General features: G+C 37.6%; 1 protein-coding gene across 1 annotated transcript in view; it reads left to right on the top strand.

Moving 5' to 3' along the window:
* LHFPL2 (LHFPL tetraspan subfamily member 2) overlaps positions 1 to 23,158 on the top strand; it is a 122,393-nt gene that overhangs the window by 51,906 nt on the left and 47,329 nt on the right. Inside the window, exon 2 of the mRNA XM_052670208.1 lies at positions 14,653 to 14,704. The gene's annotated coding sequence lies outside the window, so the exon portion shown is untranslated. The remainder of the gene's footprint in view (positions 1 to 14,652; positions 14,705 to 23,158) is intronic.

The following is a 23,158-nucleotide window of genomic DNA, read 5'->3' as shown; positions in this document are numbered from 1 at the left end:
CTACAGTTCTGTGATTGTGTGACCTGTACATGGAAACTGGAATGCTGTACCAGTATATACAATACTGAATGTGCTTTGCTGCCTGGTCTTTGTTTCCAGGAAGCTGGAAAAAGCTTCCTGAGCATTCAGTGATCATACAGTATCTATCCTGCCTATGACTGCCTCTCATCGTATTTGGTGGATGTGTTAATGGATGACATTTCAAGTTCCAAAAAAACTGAAGATGCCATTTTGCATGAGGCGCAATTTAAAAGACAGTAGTATTAATCACAAAACACTCTATTCTCAAACAGCTAAATGCAGAATAGCTTGCTTTGCTGATACCTACACTGGGTGGGATAATAAAAGTAGAAGTGTGGATGAGCATTTTTCTGGCACAAACATGCAAATAGGATAGGATTTCCTTTTGTCTTAAGTATCTGTCTCACCTTTTAGTTAGAAAGGGTGGATCTGTTCAGCTTTGCACATGGACAATCCTTTGAGCTGAAACTTCCTTCAGTTTTTCTGTGTTGTTTGAGATGTTGATGCAGAGCAAGATTTGGTTCCAAGCTGCTTTCTTTTAAAGTGGAAAAACAGTCTCTTCATGCTTCTTAATTCTCGTTTTGTTTTACTTCCACCTTAATTTTCTAGTGTTGCTTTCTGTTCTTCCCTACTTTTTTTTTTTTTTTTTTTCTTTTTTTTTTCATAGAAGGCATTAAATACATGTTTTGATCTTTTTAAGAAGGCATGAAGAGACCCAGTTGGGATTTCCTTTCTGTGTCACTATGTTAATATCAATTGGCATGTTACAGTGTTCTTCCTCCCTCCCCCACTGCTGGAAATGAGTGGATTCATCTAGCTCCAAATTGCTGCATGGAAACCCTTTGCTTTAAGTCAAAAAAGTTAGTGCAAGTCTGTGAATCATTTTATGAAAATACTGCATAGAGTTTCAGGTTTCAAGTCCCTGCTGATGCATTAAATTCTTCATGGTATTGGCAGGGGAGAAGCAGGGAACCTTTCTTTAGCTGGATAAATAGGAGAAGTGTCAACTCCAGATGCCTTGAGAGACTCCAGACAGGCTTTTGGTGCAATTACAGAGGTACAAAGAGATGAGAGCCAGGGGACTGCTATGTGTATTGGATTTTATTTAGTTTTTTGGTCACCTCCGCAGGAAAAGTCAGTCCTATATAAATTTATAAGCTCAAAATTTTGGGGTACAAGTATGCGGATGTAGTGTTTTTTGAATATGTACGTATAAGTGCATGTGAATGCTGAAGTTTTTAGGAAATGCTATTGGCAGAAGATACTCAAACTAAAAAAAATTAAGCGTGTGTCTTCCACTGCATATAATGCATGGAAAAAAAGTCGGGAAAACTTTGGTGTTGTTCCAGCGTTGGTGGCATTGAAGGCGTGGGAGGGAATTTTGTTTGTTCACAATGTCTTTCTCTGCAACCTTAAATCCAGTGGAACAGTATGACTCGGTCACTATTATCTACAGCTATATGTGTTAGAGTTGGAGTGATACATCAATGGCTATTGATGGGTATAGTAATCATGCCTGCATAACCTGTCAACTTTTGATGTATAAATAAGGGCATTTGTAGTATTTTATTCCTCGGTAAAGCAATACTACTTATTCTTTCAGTATTTCAATGGCTTTAATACAGATTTGATAGGAATATTTCCTCCAAAGCACTGTGCTGTTTTGTCACATGCTCTGTATCATTGTGGCATTCTTTAAGATTCATAATGAAATTGAAAATACATAATTATCATCTGCAGCATGTTCTTTGTATATCTTCAGACTTATGGAGAGGGTTATCATACACACATGAAGTAAAAGTTCTGTTTATTTAATGTCAGATAACAATTTTGCTTAGTAGAGTTTTTTAAAAAACTCAGTAGTTTATTTTGCTGTAGAAAACAGACTTTCTGCCTTCTTGAAGAACATCTTTTTCACATTATAAACATTCTATTAGTTGAATATTTTTTTTTCTTCTGTACCTTACTTACTTTCCTACTTCAGGAAGCCCACCTGGTTCTCAATCGTGTTTTTGATCTGTTTCATCTGAGGTGATGCGGTATTTCAGAAATGGCCACCTGTCGGAATTCTGAGTTTTTACTTTGTTTCCATTATTGTTAATATCATCAAAGAAAAAAACTGAAAAAAAGAACAACGTTTTGTTTAGCCTGTATTGCCATTTCTATTCCTAATGAGTGCAGAGAAAAGTTTGAAACACTTCTCGTCAGGTGGGCTAATCATGTATGTGTGACATGTGCTTTTTTAGAAAATCACCAATTATCAGGGAGTTCACAATAAAATTGCAGGAGTTGGAAGATGTATTTGTTTCATCAGTTTGCTGTGACTGAATTGAAATTTTAGCCATTCTTTGACATGGCCTCATAGACGACCAGCTGTTACCTCAAGCTCAACCCTCACTGTGTATTTCTCCTGAATCACGGCAGTGAACATCACTTTTGCACTTCTTATAGATACAGTTCAAGGTCCAAGATAATGTCCTAAGGCTCTAATTAGACAAAAGTAGGCCAAAGGTTTGTTTAGCCCAGTACAGGTATGACGGTAGCTAGTGGCCTAGGGCACAGTTATACATTGATGCTCTCATAATCTCTACTGCTCTGCTCCTTTAGGGTATTCTGATTCAATGGAGGCAGGATTCGTGTTTAATAGCTTTTAAGACCTTTCTGTCATTAACTTGTTCAGTTATTAAGCAAATGAGAAAGTTAGCAGCTGACTGCATCTTACATGGAACTGCTTTCTTGAACCTTACATTCCCCAGTGCCCTTTGATGCTATCTGCACTTCCATTAGCTGATACAGTGAAGAGTTCTTATCTACTCTTCTGTGCTTATCAGTGTTCTATGAAGATCTAAAGAAATCATATCCTTCACTTATGCATGTGATCTTTTCACAAGATGCTGACTCTTATACTGTATTAGCCTGGAATGTTCTCTCTTACAGCTGCAGAGCTCCATGAAGAAACCATCTATTTTATGTGTTGGAGCTTTTGCTGCTTATGCAGGATTTTCGTTAAGTTACCTTACTGATCACTTCATGGGTAAATTTAGTGGGACATGATACAAAGACTATTAAGAACAAAAGTTCTCTGTTTTTTTCTTCTTCTTTATTTTTTTTTTTCCTTTTTTTGAGTTACAGGGAATTGAGAATGGCTTCTCAAGCATATTAATGATTTCCATCTGAGAACTTTTTTTTTTTTTTTTTTTAATCTTAGAAAAGAAACAAAAATATTCAGCAAAAATCTTCTTAGATTCTGGTGTTTTCCCCTTACGCTTTGGATACTATTACACATGCTTGTAATTATCCTCTCTGCAAACAATTGTCAGAAAAATTCATCTGTTTTCCAAGTCCCACAGAAGAACAGATGTGGAATTAAGTTTCAAACAATGTACTCTTAATCACTTACATGTGGACACAAAATGAACTGGAGCTAAGTGGGAACTGAATTGGTGCTTTGTTACTTGAACATGGAGTGGACAATTTGCATTTTTCTTTGGGTTCTGTTTCTGAACAGTCCTTTGAAAAGAGTGCTAATAAATGAACAAGAAAATTATCTACTTTAGATATTAGTTCTTTCTAAAGAGCCAAAACCTCTAGGGACCACCTGAGTTGACCTGGAGTATATTATGCTTGTGAATATGAAAGAGATATTGTATGTGTACGTATAGTTTTCTTCCTTTATTTCAAAATTCTTTTGATGCAGCAAAGGGTATTGGGAAGTAAAGTAGCTGCATATCATCTGTGCACTTTCAAAAGCAATGATTTAAAACAGTTAGTTCTGCCTGTTAAGTGGTTTTGAATCAATTGCTGGAATACCATAAGAAAGCAATTATGTAAGAAAATGTATTCACGTTGTGTTTTGAAACTCGTCCTGCACTGGAAAAATCACTTGAAATGATAGATAGCCCATACAAATACTTTGGAAGTCTAGTAACTGGGGAGAGAAAGTTAGTATTTAGGGACTCAGAATTACGGCTTCAAGCTTTACAGAATCATGGATTTGAATCAGTATCCTGGCCAACCAGCAAAACTTAAGGAACTTCCTCATTCTTGTTCTTGGGTAATTTTGCTCATGTGCTCATAGTTGGTATGAAAGATCATTGGTAATGGACTGGAATATTGACAGGAAGGTTCAATCTCTACTGCCATACCACCTTCCTCTAAAACTGTGGACCAATCTGTGTGTATATGTATATGTATGTGTATGTGCGTGTATGTATGTACGTATGTGTATGTCTGATATATCTTATGACTCATACATACATATCTTGAAAAAAAACTACCTACTACAACTTAGAAGTAGGAATCTTTATTTTCAGTTGATACAGAATTTAAACTATTCTTAACATGTATAACTTTATACATGGAAGATTTTTTTTCAGTTTGGAAATAACTTACCATCATGAAACTACAAATAAAAAGGGAAAAAAAGTCCTAACAAATCTGTTGCTTCTTGGATTTTGACAAGCTCAACTGAATAGACAATATTCAATAGACAAGAAATATCTTATTTCAGGGTTTGATACTGGTTTATTGAAAGTTGTTCAACTCCCTTAGGAATTTTAAAATTAGCCTTGTAGTATCATGTTGAAGGGTTGAAAGAGCTGTGAACTCAGCTGTAGCTTTTCTTGGCCTCCAAAACTGGAGTGGGCCATGAGGAGATTAGTAGTGATGCATTTTTATTCCTTCCTTAGAGTAGAAATGGGAACCCACCATCTTACTGCCTTGTTGATTGATCCTTAACTTGTCATCTTGCACATTCATTGTTACGTTTATTCTGTTAAGGAAGAAATGGCCAATGTAAATTGAAATGTTAGCTGCTAATAAAATAGCAAAATGTAATGTTTTGAGACATTAAGAGAAGAAACTTTCAAAAATGTTTGTTAATGTTCAAGAAAAATGTTTTTTCTTAGATCGGCTGCTAGAGAGATCCTTAAAAAAAAAAAAAAAAAAAAAAAAAAAACTTATTGAATGGATTTTATAAGGCTGTTTTGCTTGAGCTCTGTGAAGGGACCAATTTTTTTTCCCTTCTTTGTTTTTGGAGAGGTCTGGTTGACGCTAGTTTTCCATGTTTTGCTTAAAAATATTTTTTTTCCATTGATATTCCTTTGTTTATACACCTCACAGAAGAAAAAAGAGCTAATAACATTCAAAATAAACATCTTTATACCATCATTCTTTGTTTTTTAGCCTTGGTCTAGAATGACATAAATGACTAAGTGTTTCAAGTCCTTTAAATATAACTGTGAATTTTGTCAATGACTTTTAATAAACATGATTGTCAGCTGCCTTTGAGAATTAAAATCATAAGGCGGAGTTCCATAATCTTACAGAGATGGTAAAGTTCAAATTAAAAATTCCATATTTTACATTTAATACTTTGAGGGTATTTTGAATGTATTTACAATGTATGTCTTGCTTTTAACAGTGGGTTTTGTTATGTTTTTAAGATACTAAGTACATAGTTGCTGAGAGGTAATTAATACTAACATGTTGTATAAAAAGAAAAAAAAGTACAGATCTTTGGATAAGAAGAGTCTTATGAGTTCTCTTGGTATTCTAGGCAATCAGACTGTATGTAATTCCTTTCCTCATGTCATCAGCCTATGATATAAAACTTCTAAGGCTTCCTGCCTCCACTTTTGTTTATAAGGCTGTTGCAGAATCTGGGCTTATCAAGTAATCTGCTAACATGCAACTTAGACATTCATAGTCAATTTATTATTTTGTCTCACTAAAAATATTCACATCTTCTTTCTTTTTACTACTTAGTCACTCACTGTAGGAAATGATTATATTTTGGTTTTAGCAATTTCATTTAAAAAAAAAAAATTCTTTAGGTGAATGAAGGCAAAATCACATTGCATCCTTCTCAGTACTCCTTACCCTTTATCACTACAACTTTTCTTGCCTATTCCTAATCCAGCTTGGGTTTTTCCCATGCCCCTCACTTACAGATAATAAGAGCCCTTTTGGTGTTCAAGGCAAAATCTTGTAAGAATCTTCAGCAACTTAATCATACTGCCTAGTGGGCGGGTGAAAATTTAAAAAATTTTATTCTTACAGCTTTTAGAATATTCTATTACTTTATCATAGTATCTGCATCAGATCACATCATCTGCACAGATCATTACATCACCTGCACGGATATTATAGATAATATCAAAATTATAGGGATGGGCTTCACAGCTGTATCTTTTATGAGGCAGCAGACTAAGCACTTTTATGTTTACTTATTCGTGTGCATGAATATAGGTAGAGAAAATATTTCACATTAGAGTATCTTCTTTATATAGTTAAAATGGTAGAAACTTAGACAAATAGCATTTTATCAGTAGGAACTCATAACTCATCAAGAAGTTAGTTCTTGATTATACTGAGAAATGTATTTTAAAGAACAAAATAAAACTAATAGAATTTAAAGAACAATTTGAATATTTTTTGAGGATTTAAAGAATAATTAGAATTTAGGAAATGTGAGTTTCAATGACAGACTTTAAGGAGGATATTATCAGCTTCAGGAAAGCAAAACCCATTGGTTCTATTTCTTATGTTACCAGTAGAAACTGATTTTCTGAAAAGAAAATCTAGAATAGTGTTCAAGCAAATTGGGTCCAAAGAAAGCTGAAAATGACAAAAACTAAAAAGACAAAGGTCTTTTTGTGGTGAACAAAACAAAGTTCTTGTATTTCTTACTTTCTAATCACTTTCCACTGTACCTGGGACTGTTTATTCCATCAGCAAACTGAGTATTATTTTTAACTTTAACCAAGAAGTGGTTACTCACTTACCTTTCTTTGGATGAGCATCAAAGAAATACCTCATCATGGGCTTCTAACTTTGTGTTAGAAAAACAGATTAGACGGAGATGGCTTAGAAGTTCTTAGGCATCTGCAGAAATGGCAGGATGTTCTCCAGAATTGGAATACTGGGCAGACAAAACTTTAGTAAAGATCTTTGTTTTCATAACAAGACTTTACTCAAAGGCACACAGAATCTTGCTCAAATCTCTTCTTTATTTATTCGTTTTATATTGTGTCTGAGATATAAGCTGGAGAACAGTTAGAAATAAAGATGATGGTGTTCTAAGCAGCGTGGTGCTAGCTTTAAGGTCTGGGTGCATAGTAGATTTATTAGTTGGGTAACATTCAGTTAGATTTCAGTAGAAGAAACTATGCTTTGAGGGCAAGCCGAATGGTCCAAGTTCTAGGCTTTGTTACTTAGCAAAATCATTAAATTAGTCATTGAAGAGTTTCATGATTAAAAAAGCGCTTTTCACTGGTGGACGGCTACTAAGGAGTCGTAAGTAGTACCTGTGGTTGCTTTAATTTTATGTGGTTGTTTTTATGCATATATACTATTGAATCTGTGAACTGAGAAAACCATGGAAACAAGTCCAGAATGGAATATATGCTTAAGGTAAACAATAGTGTCTTCCTAGAACCGTGAAGGAGATCGAGTGTATGTTTTTCAGAAATATTGAAATCTTATTCTGGCCTTACTAAGTCAGTCCATGGTTACATGTTTGCTTGTCTTAAATGAACAAGCAGTAAAATGTTAAAACTTTTCTGCTTTTTTGGGGGGGAGGGAGGGTGTGGGAGTGGGGAGAAGGGAAGATAGTGCTTAGGAAGTCTTATTTCATTTGAAACCACAAAACAGGTTTCTAATTGGATTGTGGTGCAGGAGTACTCAAAGATGTAGGAAATTTATAAAGCCATTTGGAATCTTTACTAATTGTTTTCACTGAGTTGTAATAGACACAACTTGCATCACTAGGACAATACTCTGAATATAATTTTGGTATGAGAAAGAGGTGTTGGATTGAAAACAAGCCTCACAGCCTTTGATTTAAAGAGTGCATATGCACATTTGAGATAATGTCTTTCTGTTTAGACAGATCACTGTTGGGTTCTGCATTCTAGAGCAGTCTTAGGCTGTCTACCAATTAAATAAAATGGTGTGTTATTTCAACAAAACTTTGCAGTTGCTATCTGCAGGCCCCCACAAGAAGATAGCTGAGCTGTCTTGATTGGAGTTATTCCGTTCCACTTCTGCCAGCAGACTATTTTATTTGTAAACTTAGTATTTTGCAGGCCACACTGTGTGGTAATCTGGAGCAATAATTTGGATGCTAATAATACTCCTCAGAAGTTGTTATTTATTAAGCCAGTTGACATTTAAGAAGAAGAATAGCCTAAGCCTGCCAAGCTTTTTTAGTTCATTGCTGAAGAACTTGCTACTGGTGTGAGTTTTTAATTAGCGAACAAATGCCTGGGCCCCTGAGGGCCCTGCTGGGCCTCGGCATTCCTGCTCAGCCTCCTGTAGGCCTTTCACACCTTTGCCTGGGGGCCCAGAAAAGCGTTTCAGCCAGCTGGAGCAGATGGTCCATGCTAGAGCTGTGTTGCAGGTCTGCTTGTTCCTAACCCATCTGTTCCTGGTTGGCCTGGTGCCTGCTTGTGCCTGGTAACTGCTGGACTGTCTGTGGGATGTATTTCAAAGATTGGATCATTTTCTGACTCTCCTCTGGACACACTGCAGCAGTTCAGTGTCTCTCCTGTACTGAGGAACTCCACATATGGACACACTACTTCAGGTGAGGTCTCACCAGTACAGAGTAGCTCTCCTTCGACCTAATGGTCACGCATCTTTTGATGCAGCCCAGGATCTGGTTGGCTTTCTGGGCTGCAAAGGCACATTGCTGGCTCATGTCCAGCTTGCCATCTGTGAGTGCTGCCAAGTCTTTTTTGGCAGGGCTGTGCTCTAGCCTTTCATCCCCCAGCTTGTATCCACAGCGGGGGTTGCCAGGACCTGGGTGTGAGACCTTGCACTTGGATTTATTGAGCCTCAGGAGGTTCACCTGGGCCCACTGCTCAGGCCTCTCTAGGTCTCTGAATGGTAATCTCATCCCTTTGGCATACTGACTCATTACACAGCTTCAGTGCACTTGATCCCACTCTTTATGTAACTGATGAACACATCAGGGTATCTGGCCCAGTACGGAGTCATGAGGGATACCACCACTCTTTCCTGACCTTTGTCTGGACAATAAGCCATTGACCAGTGTGATCTTGCAACTGCTTCCCCAGTCACTGAACAGTCTACTCATCAAATCTATATCTTTCCAATTCAGAGGGAAAAAGCGTTGTAGGGCCTATGTCAGAGACCACAGTGAGGTCCAGATAGATGACATCAATGGCTCTTCCCTTGTCCACTGTTGCAGTTATGCTGGCAGAGAAAGCCACTTAGTATGTCAAGTGGGATTTACCCTTTGTGAAGCCATGCTAGTTGTCCATTGTCAGCTCTTCTTCTTCCACATGATTTAGCATAGCTTCCAAGAGGATCTGTTTCATGATTGTCCCTGTCACAGAGATTAGGCTGACAGATCAGTAGTTGCCTGGATCATCCTTTCTACCCTTCTTAAAATTGGGTATGGCATTGCCTTTTTTTCCAGTCCCCAAGGAATTCACCTGTCTGTCACGACTTTTCAGATATCATTGAGTGTGGCATGGTGACTATACTGGCCTATTCCCTCAGGACTCTGGGATGCATTCTCATTGGAACCCATAGACTTATGGATGTTCAGATTCCCCAGATGGTTGCAAACCTGATGTTTGCTTACAGTGGAAGAGGCATTCGTCCCCCAGTCCCCACCTTCTGACCCATCCACTCGAGGGCTGTGTGTAAAGCAGTCACCAGTGAAGGCTAATGCAGAAAAGTTGTTGAGTATCTCTCGTTACCAGCCTGGCTTTATTGCTCACTGGGGGTAGGTACATCCTCTTGGACTTTCCTTTTTGATCTATGTACCTTTAGAAGCCTTTCTTGTTTGTCTTTGCAACCCTTGCCAAGTTCTGCTCCAATTGGACCTTGCCCTTTGTGGCCCTGTACCTGCTAACATCATCCCTGTACTCCTTCCAGGGTTCCTGTCCCTGCTTCCACTGTCTGTGAATTTTCTTCTTGCTCTCTGGTTTGAACAACAGGTCTTGGTTTGGGCGTGCCTATCTTTTGCCTTCCTTTCCTGACTTCATACACCTGGGGATGCAGAGCTCTTGTGCCCTAAGGAAAGCTTTCTTAAAGATCTGCTTGCTTTGTTCTATTTCCTTGCCCTTGTGGACAGTTTCCCAATGGGTTTTGTCAACTCACTCCCTGAGGAAGTCCAAATTGGCTTTCCTAAAATTTGATGTCCTAACTTTCCTTTTATCTTTTCTGTATCCCTCAGGAGCACGAAATCCAACATTGCATATTCACTACACCCTAGTCAGCTTCCAATCCTGCTATCACCAATCAGTTCACTCACATCAGTGAGCAACAGGGCCAGCATTGCATCCCTCCTGCTGGAGGTGTTTATTACCTCGCCCAGGAAATCACCCTCAATGCATTCCAGGAGCCTCCTGGACTGCCTGCAGCTTGCTGTGCTACTTTTCCAGGAGATGTCAGAGTGATTGAAGAACCCCCAGGATGAGAGCCTGTGATTACCGTGCCTCCTGTAGCTGGAGTAAGAAGGCTTCATCAACAGGCCTTGCTTGATCAGGTGGCCTGTAGCAGGTAGCCATTGATAGCCAAGGTCAAGTCGTGGGAATCATCTCACCAGGTTTCAGAGTTTGCAACTATGTCATGCTTTTCTGGTAGCATGGTGGCTTCCAACTCTTCCTGCTTATTTCCCATGCTGTGTGTGTTGGTAGATAGGCACTTCAGCTGGGAACCAGCCTTATTACCTTCTTGGAGGATAACTACTTCATTCCCTCAGACTATTTCCCTTGAATTGCCCTGTTACTTTTTCCTGTTGTCTCAGTGTTTCCTGGCTCATTGTCCTAAGATTTCAAGTGTGCTGCAGTGTTGCCAGAATGTTTCAGAACAGCAGATTGAGAACCCCCCCCCCACTTGTACCCTGTCCTTCTAACATAGCTAGACTGTCTCACACCTTGCCATGGGCAGACTTGCTATTACCACTCCCTTCAAACTTAGTTTAAAACACTCCCAGTGAACCTTGCTAGCTTTTCCCCAGGGACTCTCTATCCCCTTTTAGGGAGGTGAAATTTACTTAATGCTTTCAAGTCTGGTGCTGTGTAGGTCATCAGAAAACCCTAAGTTTTGCTGGTGGCATCAGACATGAAGTGTTTATAAATTTGATCCTTATGTTTCTTTCAGTGTCCTTATCCACTACAAGAAGTAGAGAATAGAAGATCACCTCACTGTTGTGTTGTTTCTTCCAAGGCTCTACTTTTTTTTTTTTACCTTCTTTGTCACCATTGATATGTAAGAGCAGCAATGGATAATGATCTGTTGGCTGTACCATTCTAGGTAGTTTCCTTCATGTCAACCCCAGGGAGGAAGTAGACTGCACTAAGAGAAGAAACCCTGACTGCAGTGGATAGTGCTGCTTTCTGTGTAGCTTCTTGTCTAACCAATCACAGTGATGGCTGAGCCAAAGCCACCTAGAGCAGCTTTCTTCAGAATGGGGCCAAGGAACGTTTTTTGGTGACTGGGAATAAGCTCTTGCTAGAGAGGTTGCTGCAAAACTGCTCACTGTATTTGGCTATCTTTGTGAGGGAAGACATTTGGTCATGCTTGAGCTCTCAGGCGTGATGGGTTTTATAGAGCAAGACCAAAGTGTTGGCTGTGATGTAACTGTGCTGCTGTGTGAGGGTGACTTGCTTTTATCCTTTGCTCTCTGCCTGTGACACAGAGATGTGACTTAGGAAGTATGTTGTAAAACTGGAATCATTAAGTATTTTAACACAACCTTGAAAGTAAACCATTTATGTCATTTTATCCTTGAGGCTAACATTTAAGCTCCTATTGATTGCAGTGTGTGTGAAATTGGACTCTGACCTGGTGTTTCATATTAGTTATTTCAAACAAAGTTTTAGGCTCAAGCATAATAAACACAAAAAGACAATTCCTTTTAGTGGATAACGTTGCTAGAAATGAATTTGCGTATCTTTTGTTTTAATTGGTAATGAAGAACTTGTTAAAGAAACGTGGTAATTTGATTCTCTGATCTCTCAGGTGCTTATTGTATTAGGTAACAGGCTAAGAGGAATCTTTCTTTCATGGCGCAGATCTGTTAACACTGCTGTATTTATTCAGTTCAGTTTTGTGGGAATTGATAGGATTATAAAAATGTAATATTTGATTTAAACATTTTAATGACGTGTAAAACTGGACTGTACCACTTTCTTGGTTGAGATGGTGTGGTGGGAAAACAGGAATTAAGAGGATGAATCAGCAGTGTATTAGGAGTACATCTGGGTTTTATTAGGTGTAAACTTCAGGACAGGTGTGCATTTGGGTGGAATGTTTCTCATAGTTCACAACAATTGAGAGTTGTTTTTTTTTCCCTCATTGAAATAGCCAACAAGTTTTATTGCTTTCATAGTATGCTGCTTTGAATTTACTTTGAATTATGTGTCTGTAGATATGTGATCTTCTAGATTGAACAAATTAGGTATGCTGGAGAAATGCAAAATGAAAATGAAATTTTTGTGTGTGGAAAGAGGATATTTAGCATGGGAAGGAATGTTAAAAAACCAGAAAGTTGCTGTGTACCCTAAGTTGTTAGTTTCCTTTGTTTATTATTACAATTAATTTAGAGAGTTTTTTTAACCTGCTACTAGTGTATTGTTAAAGAAAATGCTTTCTCCTTGTTTTGTTACTTCTAAAGCTAGCCTTAATGACACCTATAAAATAGTGGGGGTTTTTTTTGTTTTTTGTTTTTTTTAATTTTATTTTAAACTGTTCTGCATTGATTGCAAAAGACAAAGAACCCATTGAATGAATTATTTCTATTTATAGTGTCATAATTGGTCATACAAGTTTTCTTCAAGAAAGTAAATATTTCTTTGATTGGGATACTAGTTATTGTATAATACATGGAAGTATAATATAAAAAGCTACTTGAAAAGGATGTTTTAAGATACAGTGGATATATCTGTATTATTTTTTCCATTTTTGCTGGGGAGCCTGAGCATACCCTGTTCCTATTGTGTGAAAAGTCAGGGTATGTGACAAAGGGTTGTTATCAAAATAGCTGTGTTCTCTTAACAGCGTCCAGCTTATTTGCTTCTCACTTCACAACTGACTGTAAATAAAAAGCTTTAAATCAGCGGCTCTGCAAAGTATGCAGTAGAGACAACTCCTTCTCTGTTAATTGCATGGAAGCTTTTCTCCATTTCTAACTTAGTACTTACTTTACTCCTTTTTCTTCTCTTTCATTTTCTGGGGAGGAAGATGGGCACAAGGGTGTGGATTAGGGAAGTATTTACTGGGTCTTATTGAGGAAAAACATCGCTGTGTCTTTGGCAAGGTGGAGGAGACTCCTCTGCAGCTATCTCTATGGAGACTAATCTGATCTTACCCTTACTTGCATTGCTTAGGGAGCCAGGACTCCATGTGAAAAAATTTCCTTAAAAAACAGTTATAATTGTCTGAAATGAATTATTGATTTCAACTACTTAAAATTGAGTCTAAAAGAAAACAATTGGGTTCATGAAATGCTGTTTCTTTGCCTTGCTAACACTGCAGTATAAATAAGTTAACTGCCTTTGTGATGGAAGGGAAAAGTTGGAATATTCACAGCTATCTAGTTTTGTGGGTTTTTTTTTTGTTTGTTTGTTTTTTGTGTTTTTTTTTTCAGTGTGCCAGGAATTCTGATATGGTTTTAAGCCTTGCTTGACTTTACAGTATTCCTAGGGTGCTTTCGTCTGCTCTCAGCAGTGAGCTTTTAGAGTTCTGCACAGGTTTTTCCCTTGTAAAACCATCTTTTCAAAAGCCAATTACATCTCTAACAAGTTTGCCGATCTTCCAGCTCATTTTATTCTTGTAGATAAGAGGAAATCTTCATTTAGCCTCTTCAGATGTACGTACAAAAATGCAGAATTTGTTGTCGCTATGGAAAATGCTCTGGTTCAGCACCACTGAATCAACCTTACCATACCTTTGTCACCTTATTTTATTGCCTTTTTTAATTTTTTGATACTGAGTATCCAAAACTGGATGTGGTATTTCAGATGTGTATTTCAGGTGGGTTGGGTGAGGGGGAATTATAGCTTATTAACAAGAGCTTAGCCCACAGATATGCCCAACCTTCTGTGCTGCCATCCAGGGCTAGTTCTAGATCGTATTTAGCCCAACTCCATTTCAGCACAGCCATCTGACAAGTCTTTAAAGGAATTAGTCCACCTTTGTTAGAGGACTAGCTACTGAGTTCCATGAAATAGTTAGGGAGTGATGGAAGGGATTTAGAGGTGTGCTTCCTAAATTTCTAGGGTTTAACATGCTATATAGCTTAGGTTTTTATTCCGCTGTATATAAAAATAATTTTAAATTTATTTTCAAATCTTGGCCTACAAAGATTGGTAAAATAGAGAAAAGATGCAATGTTGAACATGCTTAGTGGTTTATGTGTAACTTCTTCACATGTACTTGTTTTCCTTAGTTCCCTGGTGATTTGGAGTAAAGATCAGAATGCTGCATTTCTGGCAAAGCAGAAGTGTTCTGGTAGTGAAATGTTACTCTTGTGCTTTTAGTCTCTTGTGAGCAGAGTTGTGTCATTCCAACCACCAGAAACTAATGATAAATATTGTTTTAATATTTTTGGCTCTGTACCTTTCTTACATTTTGCATCAATTATTTTTCTAGGTATTGCCAGGCTTCTGAAGTGGTTAACCAAAGCTAAGAACATAGGACACTGGTGAGTAAACGAAATTCAGATGGTGTTATCTGGTATTTCCACATGCTGTCTGACTCTATGACTGACTACTGTATGAGGGCAGGAGGATGCAGCAGCTCTATTCAGAGTAGTTGATTATTTTTTTTAAGCAGCAATTTTAAGAAAGTGAGTAAAAAATTGTGTTGATGACTGTTTTTGGTAGGTGAAACCTACTCCCTACCACCAACTTGAATTATAAGCAATGAACTTGAATTATTCAAACTATTTAAAGACGTTTAACATATGCATGTTAAAGCAGTAACATACACTGTGACCTGTTGCATTAAATGAGTGATGCCTCATGTGTGAATACAGACTTCTCAAAAGGATGACAGTGCATGTCTTAAGCTATATGAAGTTACATTTCGTTCCACAATACATGCAAGCCTAAAGGTAAGTTAATAAATGTCTGCAGGATGATTTCTTTCTTTTTTTCAATGCCCAGCCTTATGTCTGTGGTTCTTAATTCCCCCTCTGAAAATTCTAGCGTCTTTTGTAAAGACAGACATGTTCATTCTTTGTATGCTGTGCGCCAGCTATGTACCTATGGTAACTCAAGAGAGGAACATGGAGAAGGGTCTAAGGTAGAACTTTAAAAATGTGAGGTACTTTTTCAGTGAATTTTCTTTATTAATGTGCTTATAGATATATTGTTTGTACTTCTCTGGCTGTAGAGGTAGGTTGGCAAAGAGAGCCTTATAAATGCAGTGATAAACACATCAACTGTTACTCTTTGATGATAAAAAATGATCTTTCAAAAAGCAACTGTGTTTTTTTGCCAAGTTATTTGGAATAATGCAATCTTCCTACTCCTCTGATTTCCATAGCTGAACCATGATATGTGAAGGACTTTTATTTTTTGGAATCTTGTTTGATTCCAGAGCTGCTGGTAGCAGCATCCATAGATTTGATTGTGCATTCTGTTTACTGGTGTCCTAGAATAGGTGAAATACCATACATTGAGATACTCTTGCACATAGAGTGAATTGGTAGTTCCTGTGCACTTTGCATCTTAGCAACATAACAAAAACACTGGTGCATTCATTAAGAACATGAAGCTATCTTGAAGACCTGGACAACTGTTGGTATCATTAGGTGGGAAGTCTATGTAGAAGCTTATGCACACTTTTAATAAGTTTAAGTCTGTGCAGATATAGTATGTAAAAAGAAAGCCTAGTTGCTTTAATTTATTACTTTTGTCAGTAAATATATGCATAATGTGGCTTATCTTCACATGTTCTACTGAGCAGAGGGTTCAATGTCTCAATATTTCTTATAGGCTTCTTATAAGTTGTGTGGGGAACAAGTGAAAATAAGCAAATACCTACTTTCATGAAAAAACTCACTTCAGTTTCAATAAAATAATAAAATTGTAACTGGACTACATTATGTTACATGTAAAGATTATTGTGAAAACTACGTAGTTTGACCAGCCAGTGGTTCCTCACAAAGCTGTATTACTTACTTGACTACTTGACTCTTCTACACAGTTGGCTTAGTAGGATGAGGGTTTTTTCTGGCCTTGGAAACAAGTGGGAGAAACCATAATGAAAGGGTGCAAGTAGAATGTCTTTCTGAAGATCTTTCCTTGTGTGCTGATAGCCCTCAAAGAAAAGAAAGCCATGGTTTGTTCGTAGTGTTCCAGCTGTCATCTCACGTACGTTTTCACTTTCATCTGCCTCATGAAAGTATTTTCACAACTTTAGGAATTGTATTTTCAGTTTCTGATGAAGCCTTGTCGTATCTTAGGCCTGAAATAGATAGTTAACAATTCTGATGTAAATGGAAGATCACTCTATGTCAGTCCTACATAGGTCTAAATAGAATACAGATGGGGACAGGGAATTGAATTTGAGAATTTTAAATCTTGTATGTATATTGATACACTTACGTACTATGTACATCACAATACAGAAACAGGTTTGATTTTTAGTTTTCTCTTAGAAGCAAAAAGTGGAGCGGTAGTCAGCCTTGCTGATTTTAGTTTTGTTTTGTCATGAGCCAGAGTAAATAAGGAGTTATAAGTTTGTATTGCTTTTCCTATACAAGCAACGTCTTCTCTGTGAGTATGGTTTGCCCGTTTTTTTTTTTCTTTTCCATATTATTTTTCTCTGTATGTTTCTTTTTGTGAGAACTTCAAGGTGATATTAAAATTCAGTCCTAAAACAGTGTTCCACCTCCAGTGACAGAAGCAGAAATATCAAACGACACTTTGTCACTTTATTTCCTTTTGTTTGTCAGCAGAAGGGAGAGAGGATGAGTTTCTAAACCAGGAAAATATGAAGGTTTGGAGTTCTTTGGGAGAGCACTGGGTTTACTTGTGGATGCTATGAAACAGGCTGAACTGACGATTTGCTTCTGGAGCAACAAATAGAGTGGCAATATTAATTTTGTTATTTCTGGAACTTAATGCACTTCTTGATATGGAAGGAAATACCATGAAGCATGCAGTGAGTAAGCAGCAATTGCAGCTGCAGGAAAAGCATGACATAGTGGAGAGAGATGTCTTTCTTGGCTTGGTTCTACTTCCACCTGGTAAGTGATGTTAGGGAAGTTAATTCTTTCTTACGCTTCTTGTCTTTTTAGGCTGCAAGGCACTTGCTCCAGATGCTGCAGTTCAGTGTGTCTCACAGTGCTTTAGTCTCTCTCCATTTCTTCAGTTGCTGTTGCAGCACTTGCAGAGTTTCCCTTGTGCTGTGATGTTAACTCTCAGGGGTTTGATGTGAAACATGGAATCCTGAATACAGTTGACTATTAACTATGTCAAAATTGGGCTAGTGATACTGTTCAGAGCATGGTTTAGTGTTGCATCTGGTCTTAGACAACTGCAGGCTGATGGCCGATGCCAGGAGGGGCAGTACTACTTAAGCCTGTTCCTTCCCCACTCTTGCATCTGTCCTTGCATCAAGCTCCAGCTCTGAGGTGTGTTTAAGGTAAGCAACAAATGCAGTTTTTAAAAGAAAAAAAAAAAAAAAAAAAAACAGGAAATGACATCAGACAACAGTGCTGGGCTGATTTGTCCTGTGGCTGTAAAACTGCTAGATGTAACACAGAGGACAAAGAGGGAATAAGCAGCTGGAGGTAGGTGGGGAGAGGGGTTCTGTTTCTTTCAGCAACAAGTAATAAATACACCAAATGAGACATAGCGTGGAAACGTATGCTTTTTAAGAGCTGCACTTCACAATCAGATTTTGAATGTTCCAGAACAATGGCTTATAAAAGACATGATACTCCAATTGACTTTCTGCTGGATTTAGTTGCTATGTTACATAGTCTTCATTGGAAGTACTTTTTCTCTAATATTGCTTTTTAATTGGCTTCTCTGAAATAGCAGTCATCTTTGTGATCCACACTGCATTTTCAAGGCATATTGCTGATGCCTAAATATAGTTTCTATTTTACTTAATTTTCTTTTAAATTGAAGTCCACTTAATCTTGCAAATTGAGCTGGCAGAAGTTGCTCTCGATGTGATGTATTCTGGAGACACTGTGCTCATGATTTCCCCTTTAAACTCTGTCAAGCAACTTCATTCTTCTTTGAAAATGACTTCTGTAATTGAAGTTGACTCTTCGAAGGACATTTTTCACCCACTGCCCTTTCTCTTAAAAATGTATGCACTAGATTAGATTGGTTTCTTTGAAGTTATTTTCTTTGTGAACCTTGTGTAATAAGATATTGTGTTGAAGGACCTGTCTTTTCTGCCTGCTTAAGCCAACTCTGTGAAATAAAAAGAGGTGGGGGAGAAAGAGGAAGAGAAATCTTCAGATGACTTTGGAAGCTGTAACATTTAACTCTAATCAGGGAGCTTTAACCCATAGCCCACACATGGCAGCAAGAATATGAATATATCCTGACAATTGCATTCACAGCTGAGGTCACTTAGTGAATTCAGCAAAGGCAGAGGAGTAGGTCAGCAGGTGGAAAGGCAAGTAAAGCCCTGAGAGCACTGCAGCTAGGCAGAGACTCAGCTCCCAAGTATGGCTGGACTGGCCAATGATGTTACTGAGACATTCACATCTGTTATTTCTTACTGCCTGCTTTTCTGGCAACAGCCTGTCTTCATTTTTTCCGTTACAGGCAGCTGCTAGAACTAAAAAGATCTTTAGCTCATTTTCAGATGTACTAGATGGTCTGTTTTTGTTTTTATCTTTCTGTTCACCCTCTTCTTTCTGTGATGTAGTACAACACACTGACTTATTTCAAAAGCATATGATCTGTGTGTTGTACTCTGTAGATGTGTGGGAAGATAAGCAAATATGTTAGCCTGTATGTGCAAATCATTTCTAAGGAGCAAGGCCATTGTAAATTCTGAAGTAACTTATAAGACTAAACTGCCAGGGAAAGAATTAGAAGAAATCCATATAACTTGAGTAAGACTAATTTTGAGGAATCACTTTTGTTTTCATCGAACTGTATTTTTTCTACAGTGGATGTGATTTGGCTTTCCTTGTGTAGAAAGCAGAGCAGTGCAGGTCGCATCAATAGTGCTAATTGCTTTATGACCAAGGGGAACCAAATCCGTGAAAGAAGCAGTTCCTTTTTCATATCTTGATTCTATTTTAACCTTTTACTCTCTCCCATGGAGGGCTTGTTTTTTCATGTCCTTATGGCCTCTCTAGCTTTAACTACTAGAGTTGTTAGACCAAAGGTGAATATCTTTTTGTGGTACATACCTCTTGAAAAACTTGAAGATGTCAATGAAGGAGGTCTTTAAAATTGTGATCTTATTGTTCTACAGTACTACACTGGTATTCTCATGGAATATTTTGAACAAAATAAACAGTTTTGATTTGAATATTTCTGTAATCAAATTTTGAGATGGACCAACAGGTTTTTTTTTTGTTTGTTTGTTTTTGTAGTTTTCACGCACAAACTAAAAAATCACATATTTTTAAACGCGAAAGTGTAATAGTGTTGTCTATCCTGTAGAAGGCTGTAAAAATTTGCAATTGTCCTCAGCTGGATCACTTTTAAGACCATGTCCTAGACAAATAATACAGGAAGATAAATATTTTTATAAGGGTTCCTTTGGGGGTAAAATTTAATGCAGTAGAAAATGAAAAACTTTATAGTCCCTAAAGATTTCAAGATTTCATTAAATGAGGAAAAAATCCTTCCCTCCCTTTCTGTGTGTGTGTATTGGAAAAGTTGAGGCAGAATATTCTCTGCAAAAGGAAATTATATACTAGGTTGAAAACACCCATTGAAATCCAACTAGTTTTCCAGATTGTGTTGAGCATATTTTTCTCTGGCAATTTGATACAGTTTATATCCCTTTCTAAAACTGTCAAATCCATTAGGAATATGGTAAAGCACTCTTTTGTGCACATATGATGAGACAGCATTGTATTTAAGACACTAAGTATTTTTGAAGTCTTTCTCCATAGTATTCTCGCCAATCCATCCTCTGATGGATGAGTAGCAGAGGGACTTTTTTTGTTACTGAATTTTGATAACAGTTCTCCTGGCAGCCAAAGGGACTCTACAGTACTGCTAGCTTAATCATGCTTTTAAAATACAAGGAGGATACTGCTTATCTATAGATAAGATATCTAAGTGAATCAAAAGAGATCTGACCATAGGTCATGATTCTTATTTGAGAAGTCCTGACCCCATTTATTTTTACTTCTTTTAATCATCTTACTCTGCACATTCCCTTCACATTAAAGGAATCAAGAGAGCTGTGTGCCTTAATTTGCATTTCAGCAAATAATTTCAAAGATCAACTACTTCTCTTTTAGGATGGAAGTCAACTTCTTTTTAACCACTTTTTTCTTGGATTAGTTGTGAAATGGAATTTGTGATAAACATCAGTTCCCTGATACCAGGCCTTGTATGTTAAGGTACAGGAGGGTGGGTAGAGGGGCAGAAGTATAAGAAGGAAATGATAAAAACTACTTGAGTCATCAACGTTAAGCTTTTTGCATAAGAAAGGTTGCTTTTTCCATTCCAAAAGTGTTTTCATTGTCATATATTGAGGTTTGACACAGATCTGAGCAGAATTTGGACCGTGTTCTTGTTTAATAACATACTTCAATCTTTTTCTCTAGAGGTTGATGTCTGCTTGTATCAGTTTATCTTGTCAGAACTCTTACATAGTGTTAATGCCTGAAGTTTTGATGGTTTGTGTAACAAGGATTCAGATTTACAGCAGAGAACTTTCAAGTTAGGTGGAATCTAAAAATGTTATCTCAGTCCAGTACTAGCGGGCATGAGAATAATTTAGATGAGGTTTACTGAATAGGTAATTATAGTGCTTCGTAGAATGCGATGCTATGCACTCTGGATAACTGGTTTATTATAATACTAATACAGCATATAGGGCTGATAAAACAGATCATTCTAAACACAAAAGAAAACAGGTCTTCTTTCAACGTTATGTTTTCTTATCCATATTATCCATCTGACTTCCATATCATATCTGGGCTTAACGACAGTTCAATAGAAATGAAACTCAGAGAATTTTAGGTATGGATGCATGTGTCCTGTGTATTCATCTCGGCTATAGTACTAGCTGCTGAAACATTTTCAGAGGTACATGTTTTCTAGGCTAGATAATGGGAGTAATATAAGAGACTTGCAAAGCTTATTAAAAGCATTGTGGTTGAGATGTTAGACATGGTTGGTTCTTCTTCTATCTCCTTAATATTAGAGTATGACATCTAATAAGCCCTTTGTTTTTATTTCCTAACTGCAGTAACAGTTACACCATCACAACCTGAATATAAGGAGGACAGATATTAGAATGATCTCTTCCCTGCTCTCCTATAACAACAGCTTTATGTCCACTCTGCAGATCCACTCTGGCCTGACACACAGTGGTTTTCTATCGTTTCTTGAATCTAACAGTCAAAAACACATCTCCTTTAAAAGCTGCTCAAGCTCCAGTGATTCTTTTTTTTCTAGGTGCAATCTAGCCTGTTTCTTTACTGTGCTGCTGAAGTCTGCCATCAGATTTTCTTTGGGCTTGCCAACTCTATAGACTACTAACTAGATATAGGACATTTTTTGTTTTCAGTATTCTGTATGCAGACATCCTCTTTAAGATGAAGTGCCCCTCCCTCCTGTAGCCCAGCTCCTTACAGCACAGCTCAAAGCCACCATCTTGTCTTGCAGGTCACTGGGAGAAGCTCAGTCCAGCTTGCTGTGCTGGACCAACTTGCTTCTGTTGACTGTGAGAATGCAAACCCAGTCATTACTATGGGTGCAGCGAGAAGAGCTGCCTGTGTTCCCACCCTGTCATCTCCTTTATTCTGTTTCTACGTGCAGGTCTTTTGCGTAGCTACTAGAAGAGATATGCTACAGCGAGAAAACAGTTCACAAAGAAAGAAAAAGCAGAAAGATTTCAGATATATAGGGCTTCTTCAATTATACCCATAGAAAGGGAAGAGTTTCCTCATTCATTTAAAAATAGCCAAGTCCCAACTCTTAGAAACATTCCTGTGGAATTGTACAAAGGGTGGTTGGAATTAGAGGAGCAGATGAAGATGAGTAGCAAATGAAACCAAAACAAAATCTAGTAGATAGGGAGTTCTTAAAGAAACAAATGTTGAAAGGTTCTAATTCCCTGACTCCCACAAGGTAAATAACATCTGTTTTTCCTCCTACCTTACCCCTAGGATGTGAGCAAACAAACTCTGGGGTATCCAAATGTGAGACATGTAAGCTGTTAGGGTATCACAATGGTTTCCAAGGAACTTCTAGGGGTTGTGGTGGCACCTCAGTATAGTGTTAGTCCTAGCTACTTAGGTAGAAAGCACAGAAGAATACACAGAGCAAAACATTTTGCAGACTTTCATGAAGTTGTTGTTCTAAGACTAGACCGAGAAAGGAAATCAACTGCTTGAGTGATGAATCTTACACACTTGAAGAAAAAGGCTGAGTTTGCTTGCTTTCTCTGTCTGTAAGTTGTTCAGGCTTGGAAACCAACAGAACTTACAATTGTTTGTTTCCTTATACTGGATGCTGGTGATACGGAAGGTATTTTTGCTCCTCCACAGCAAACACGTGTGTGTGTATCTTAGATGTATGAGAATTCTTTCTGAAACTGAATTATCTGTGCAGAGATGTGTAGGTGTTATGGAGCTGAGACTCGTAGCAAGCTGGGTATTACTTTGTTGCATTTTCACTTTTTCTTTTGAAAAAAGCAACATTATTTCTAATTTAAACACACAAAAGTATTCTGTGTGAGGGAAGAGCTGAGTTTACTCAACTGTTGCAGTACTTCCTGTTTTGTAAAATATTTTGAATCTAAACAAGGACTTTGATTCCAGATTTTTTATTTCTTTGTTAATGCATGCCAACTTAAATCTGCAGCTTTCATAATGTATCACAGAAAAATTCTATTTTTGGTGTGAATGATTCGCCCTGTGTTTGTCATGTTTGTAGTCTTTGTGCTTTCTTCCAGGATTGTTAATTTTATTGACTAGAGCAAT

This window comes from Tympanuchus pallidicinctus, unplaced genomic scaffold (genome assembly GCF_026119805.1).
Source record: "Tympanuchus pallidicinctus isolate F22 unplaced genomic scaffold, pur_lepc_1.0 scaffold9, whole genome shotgun sequence".
Taxonomy (NCBI): Eukaryota; Metazoa; Chordata; class Aves; order Galliformes; family Phasianidae; genus Tympanuchus; species Tympanuchus pallidicinctus.
Note: the sequence above shows the minus strand (reverse complement) of the source record. Positions and strands in the feature narration are given on the sequence as shown.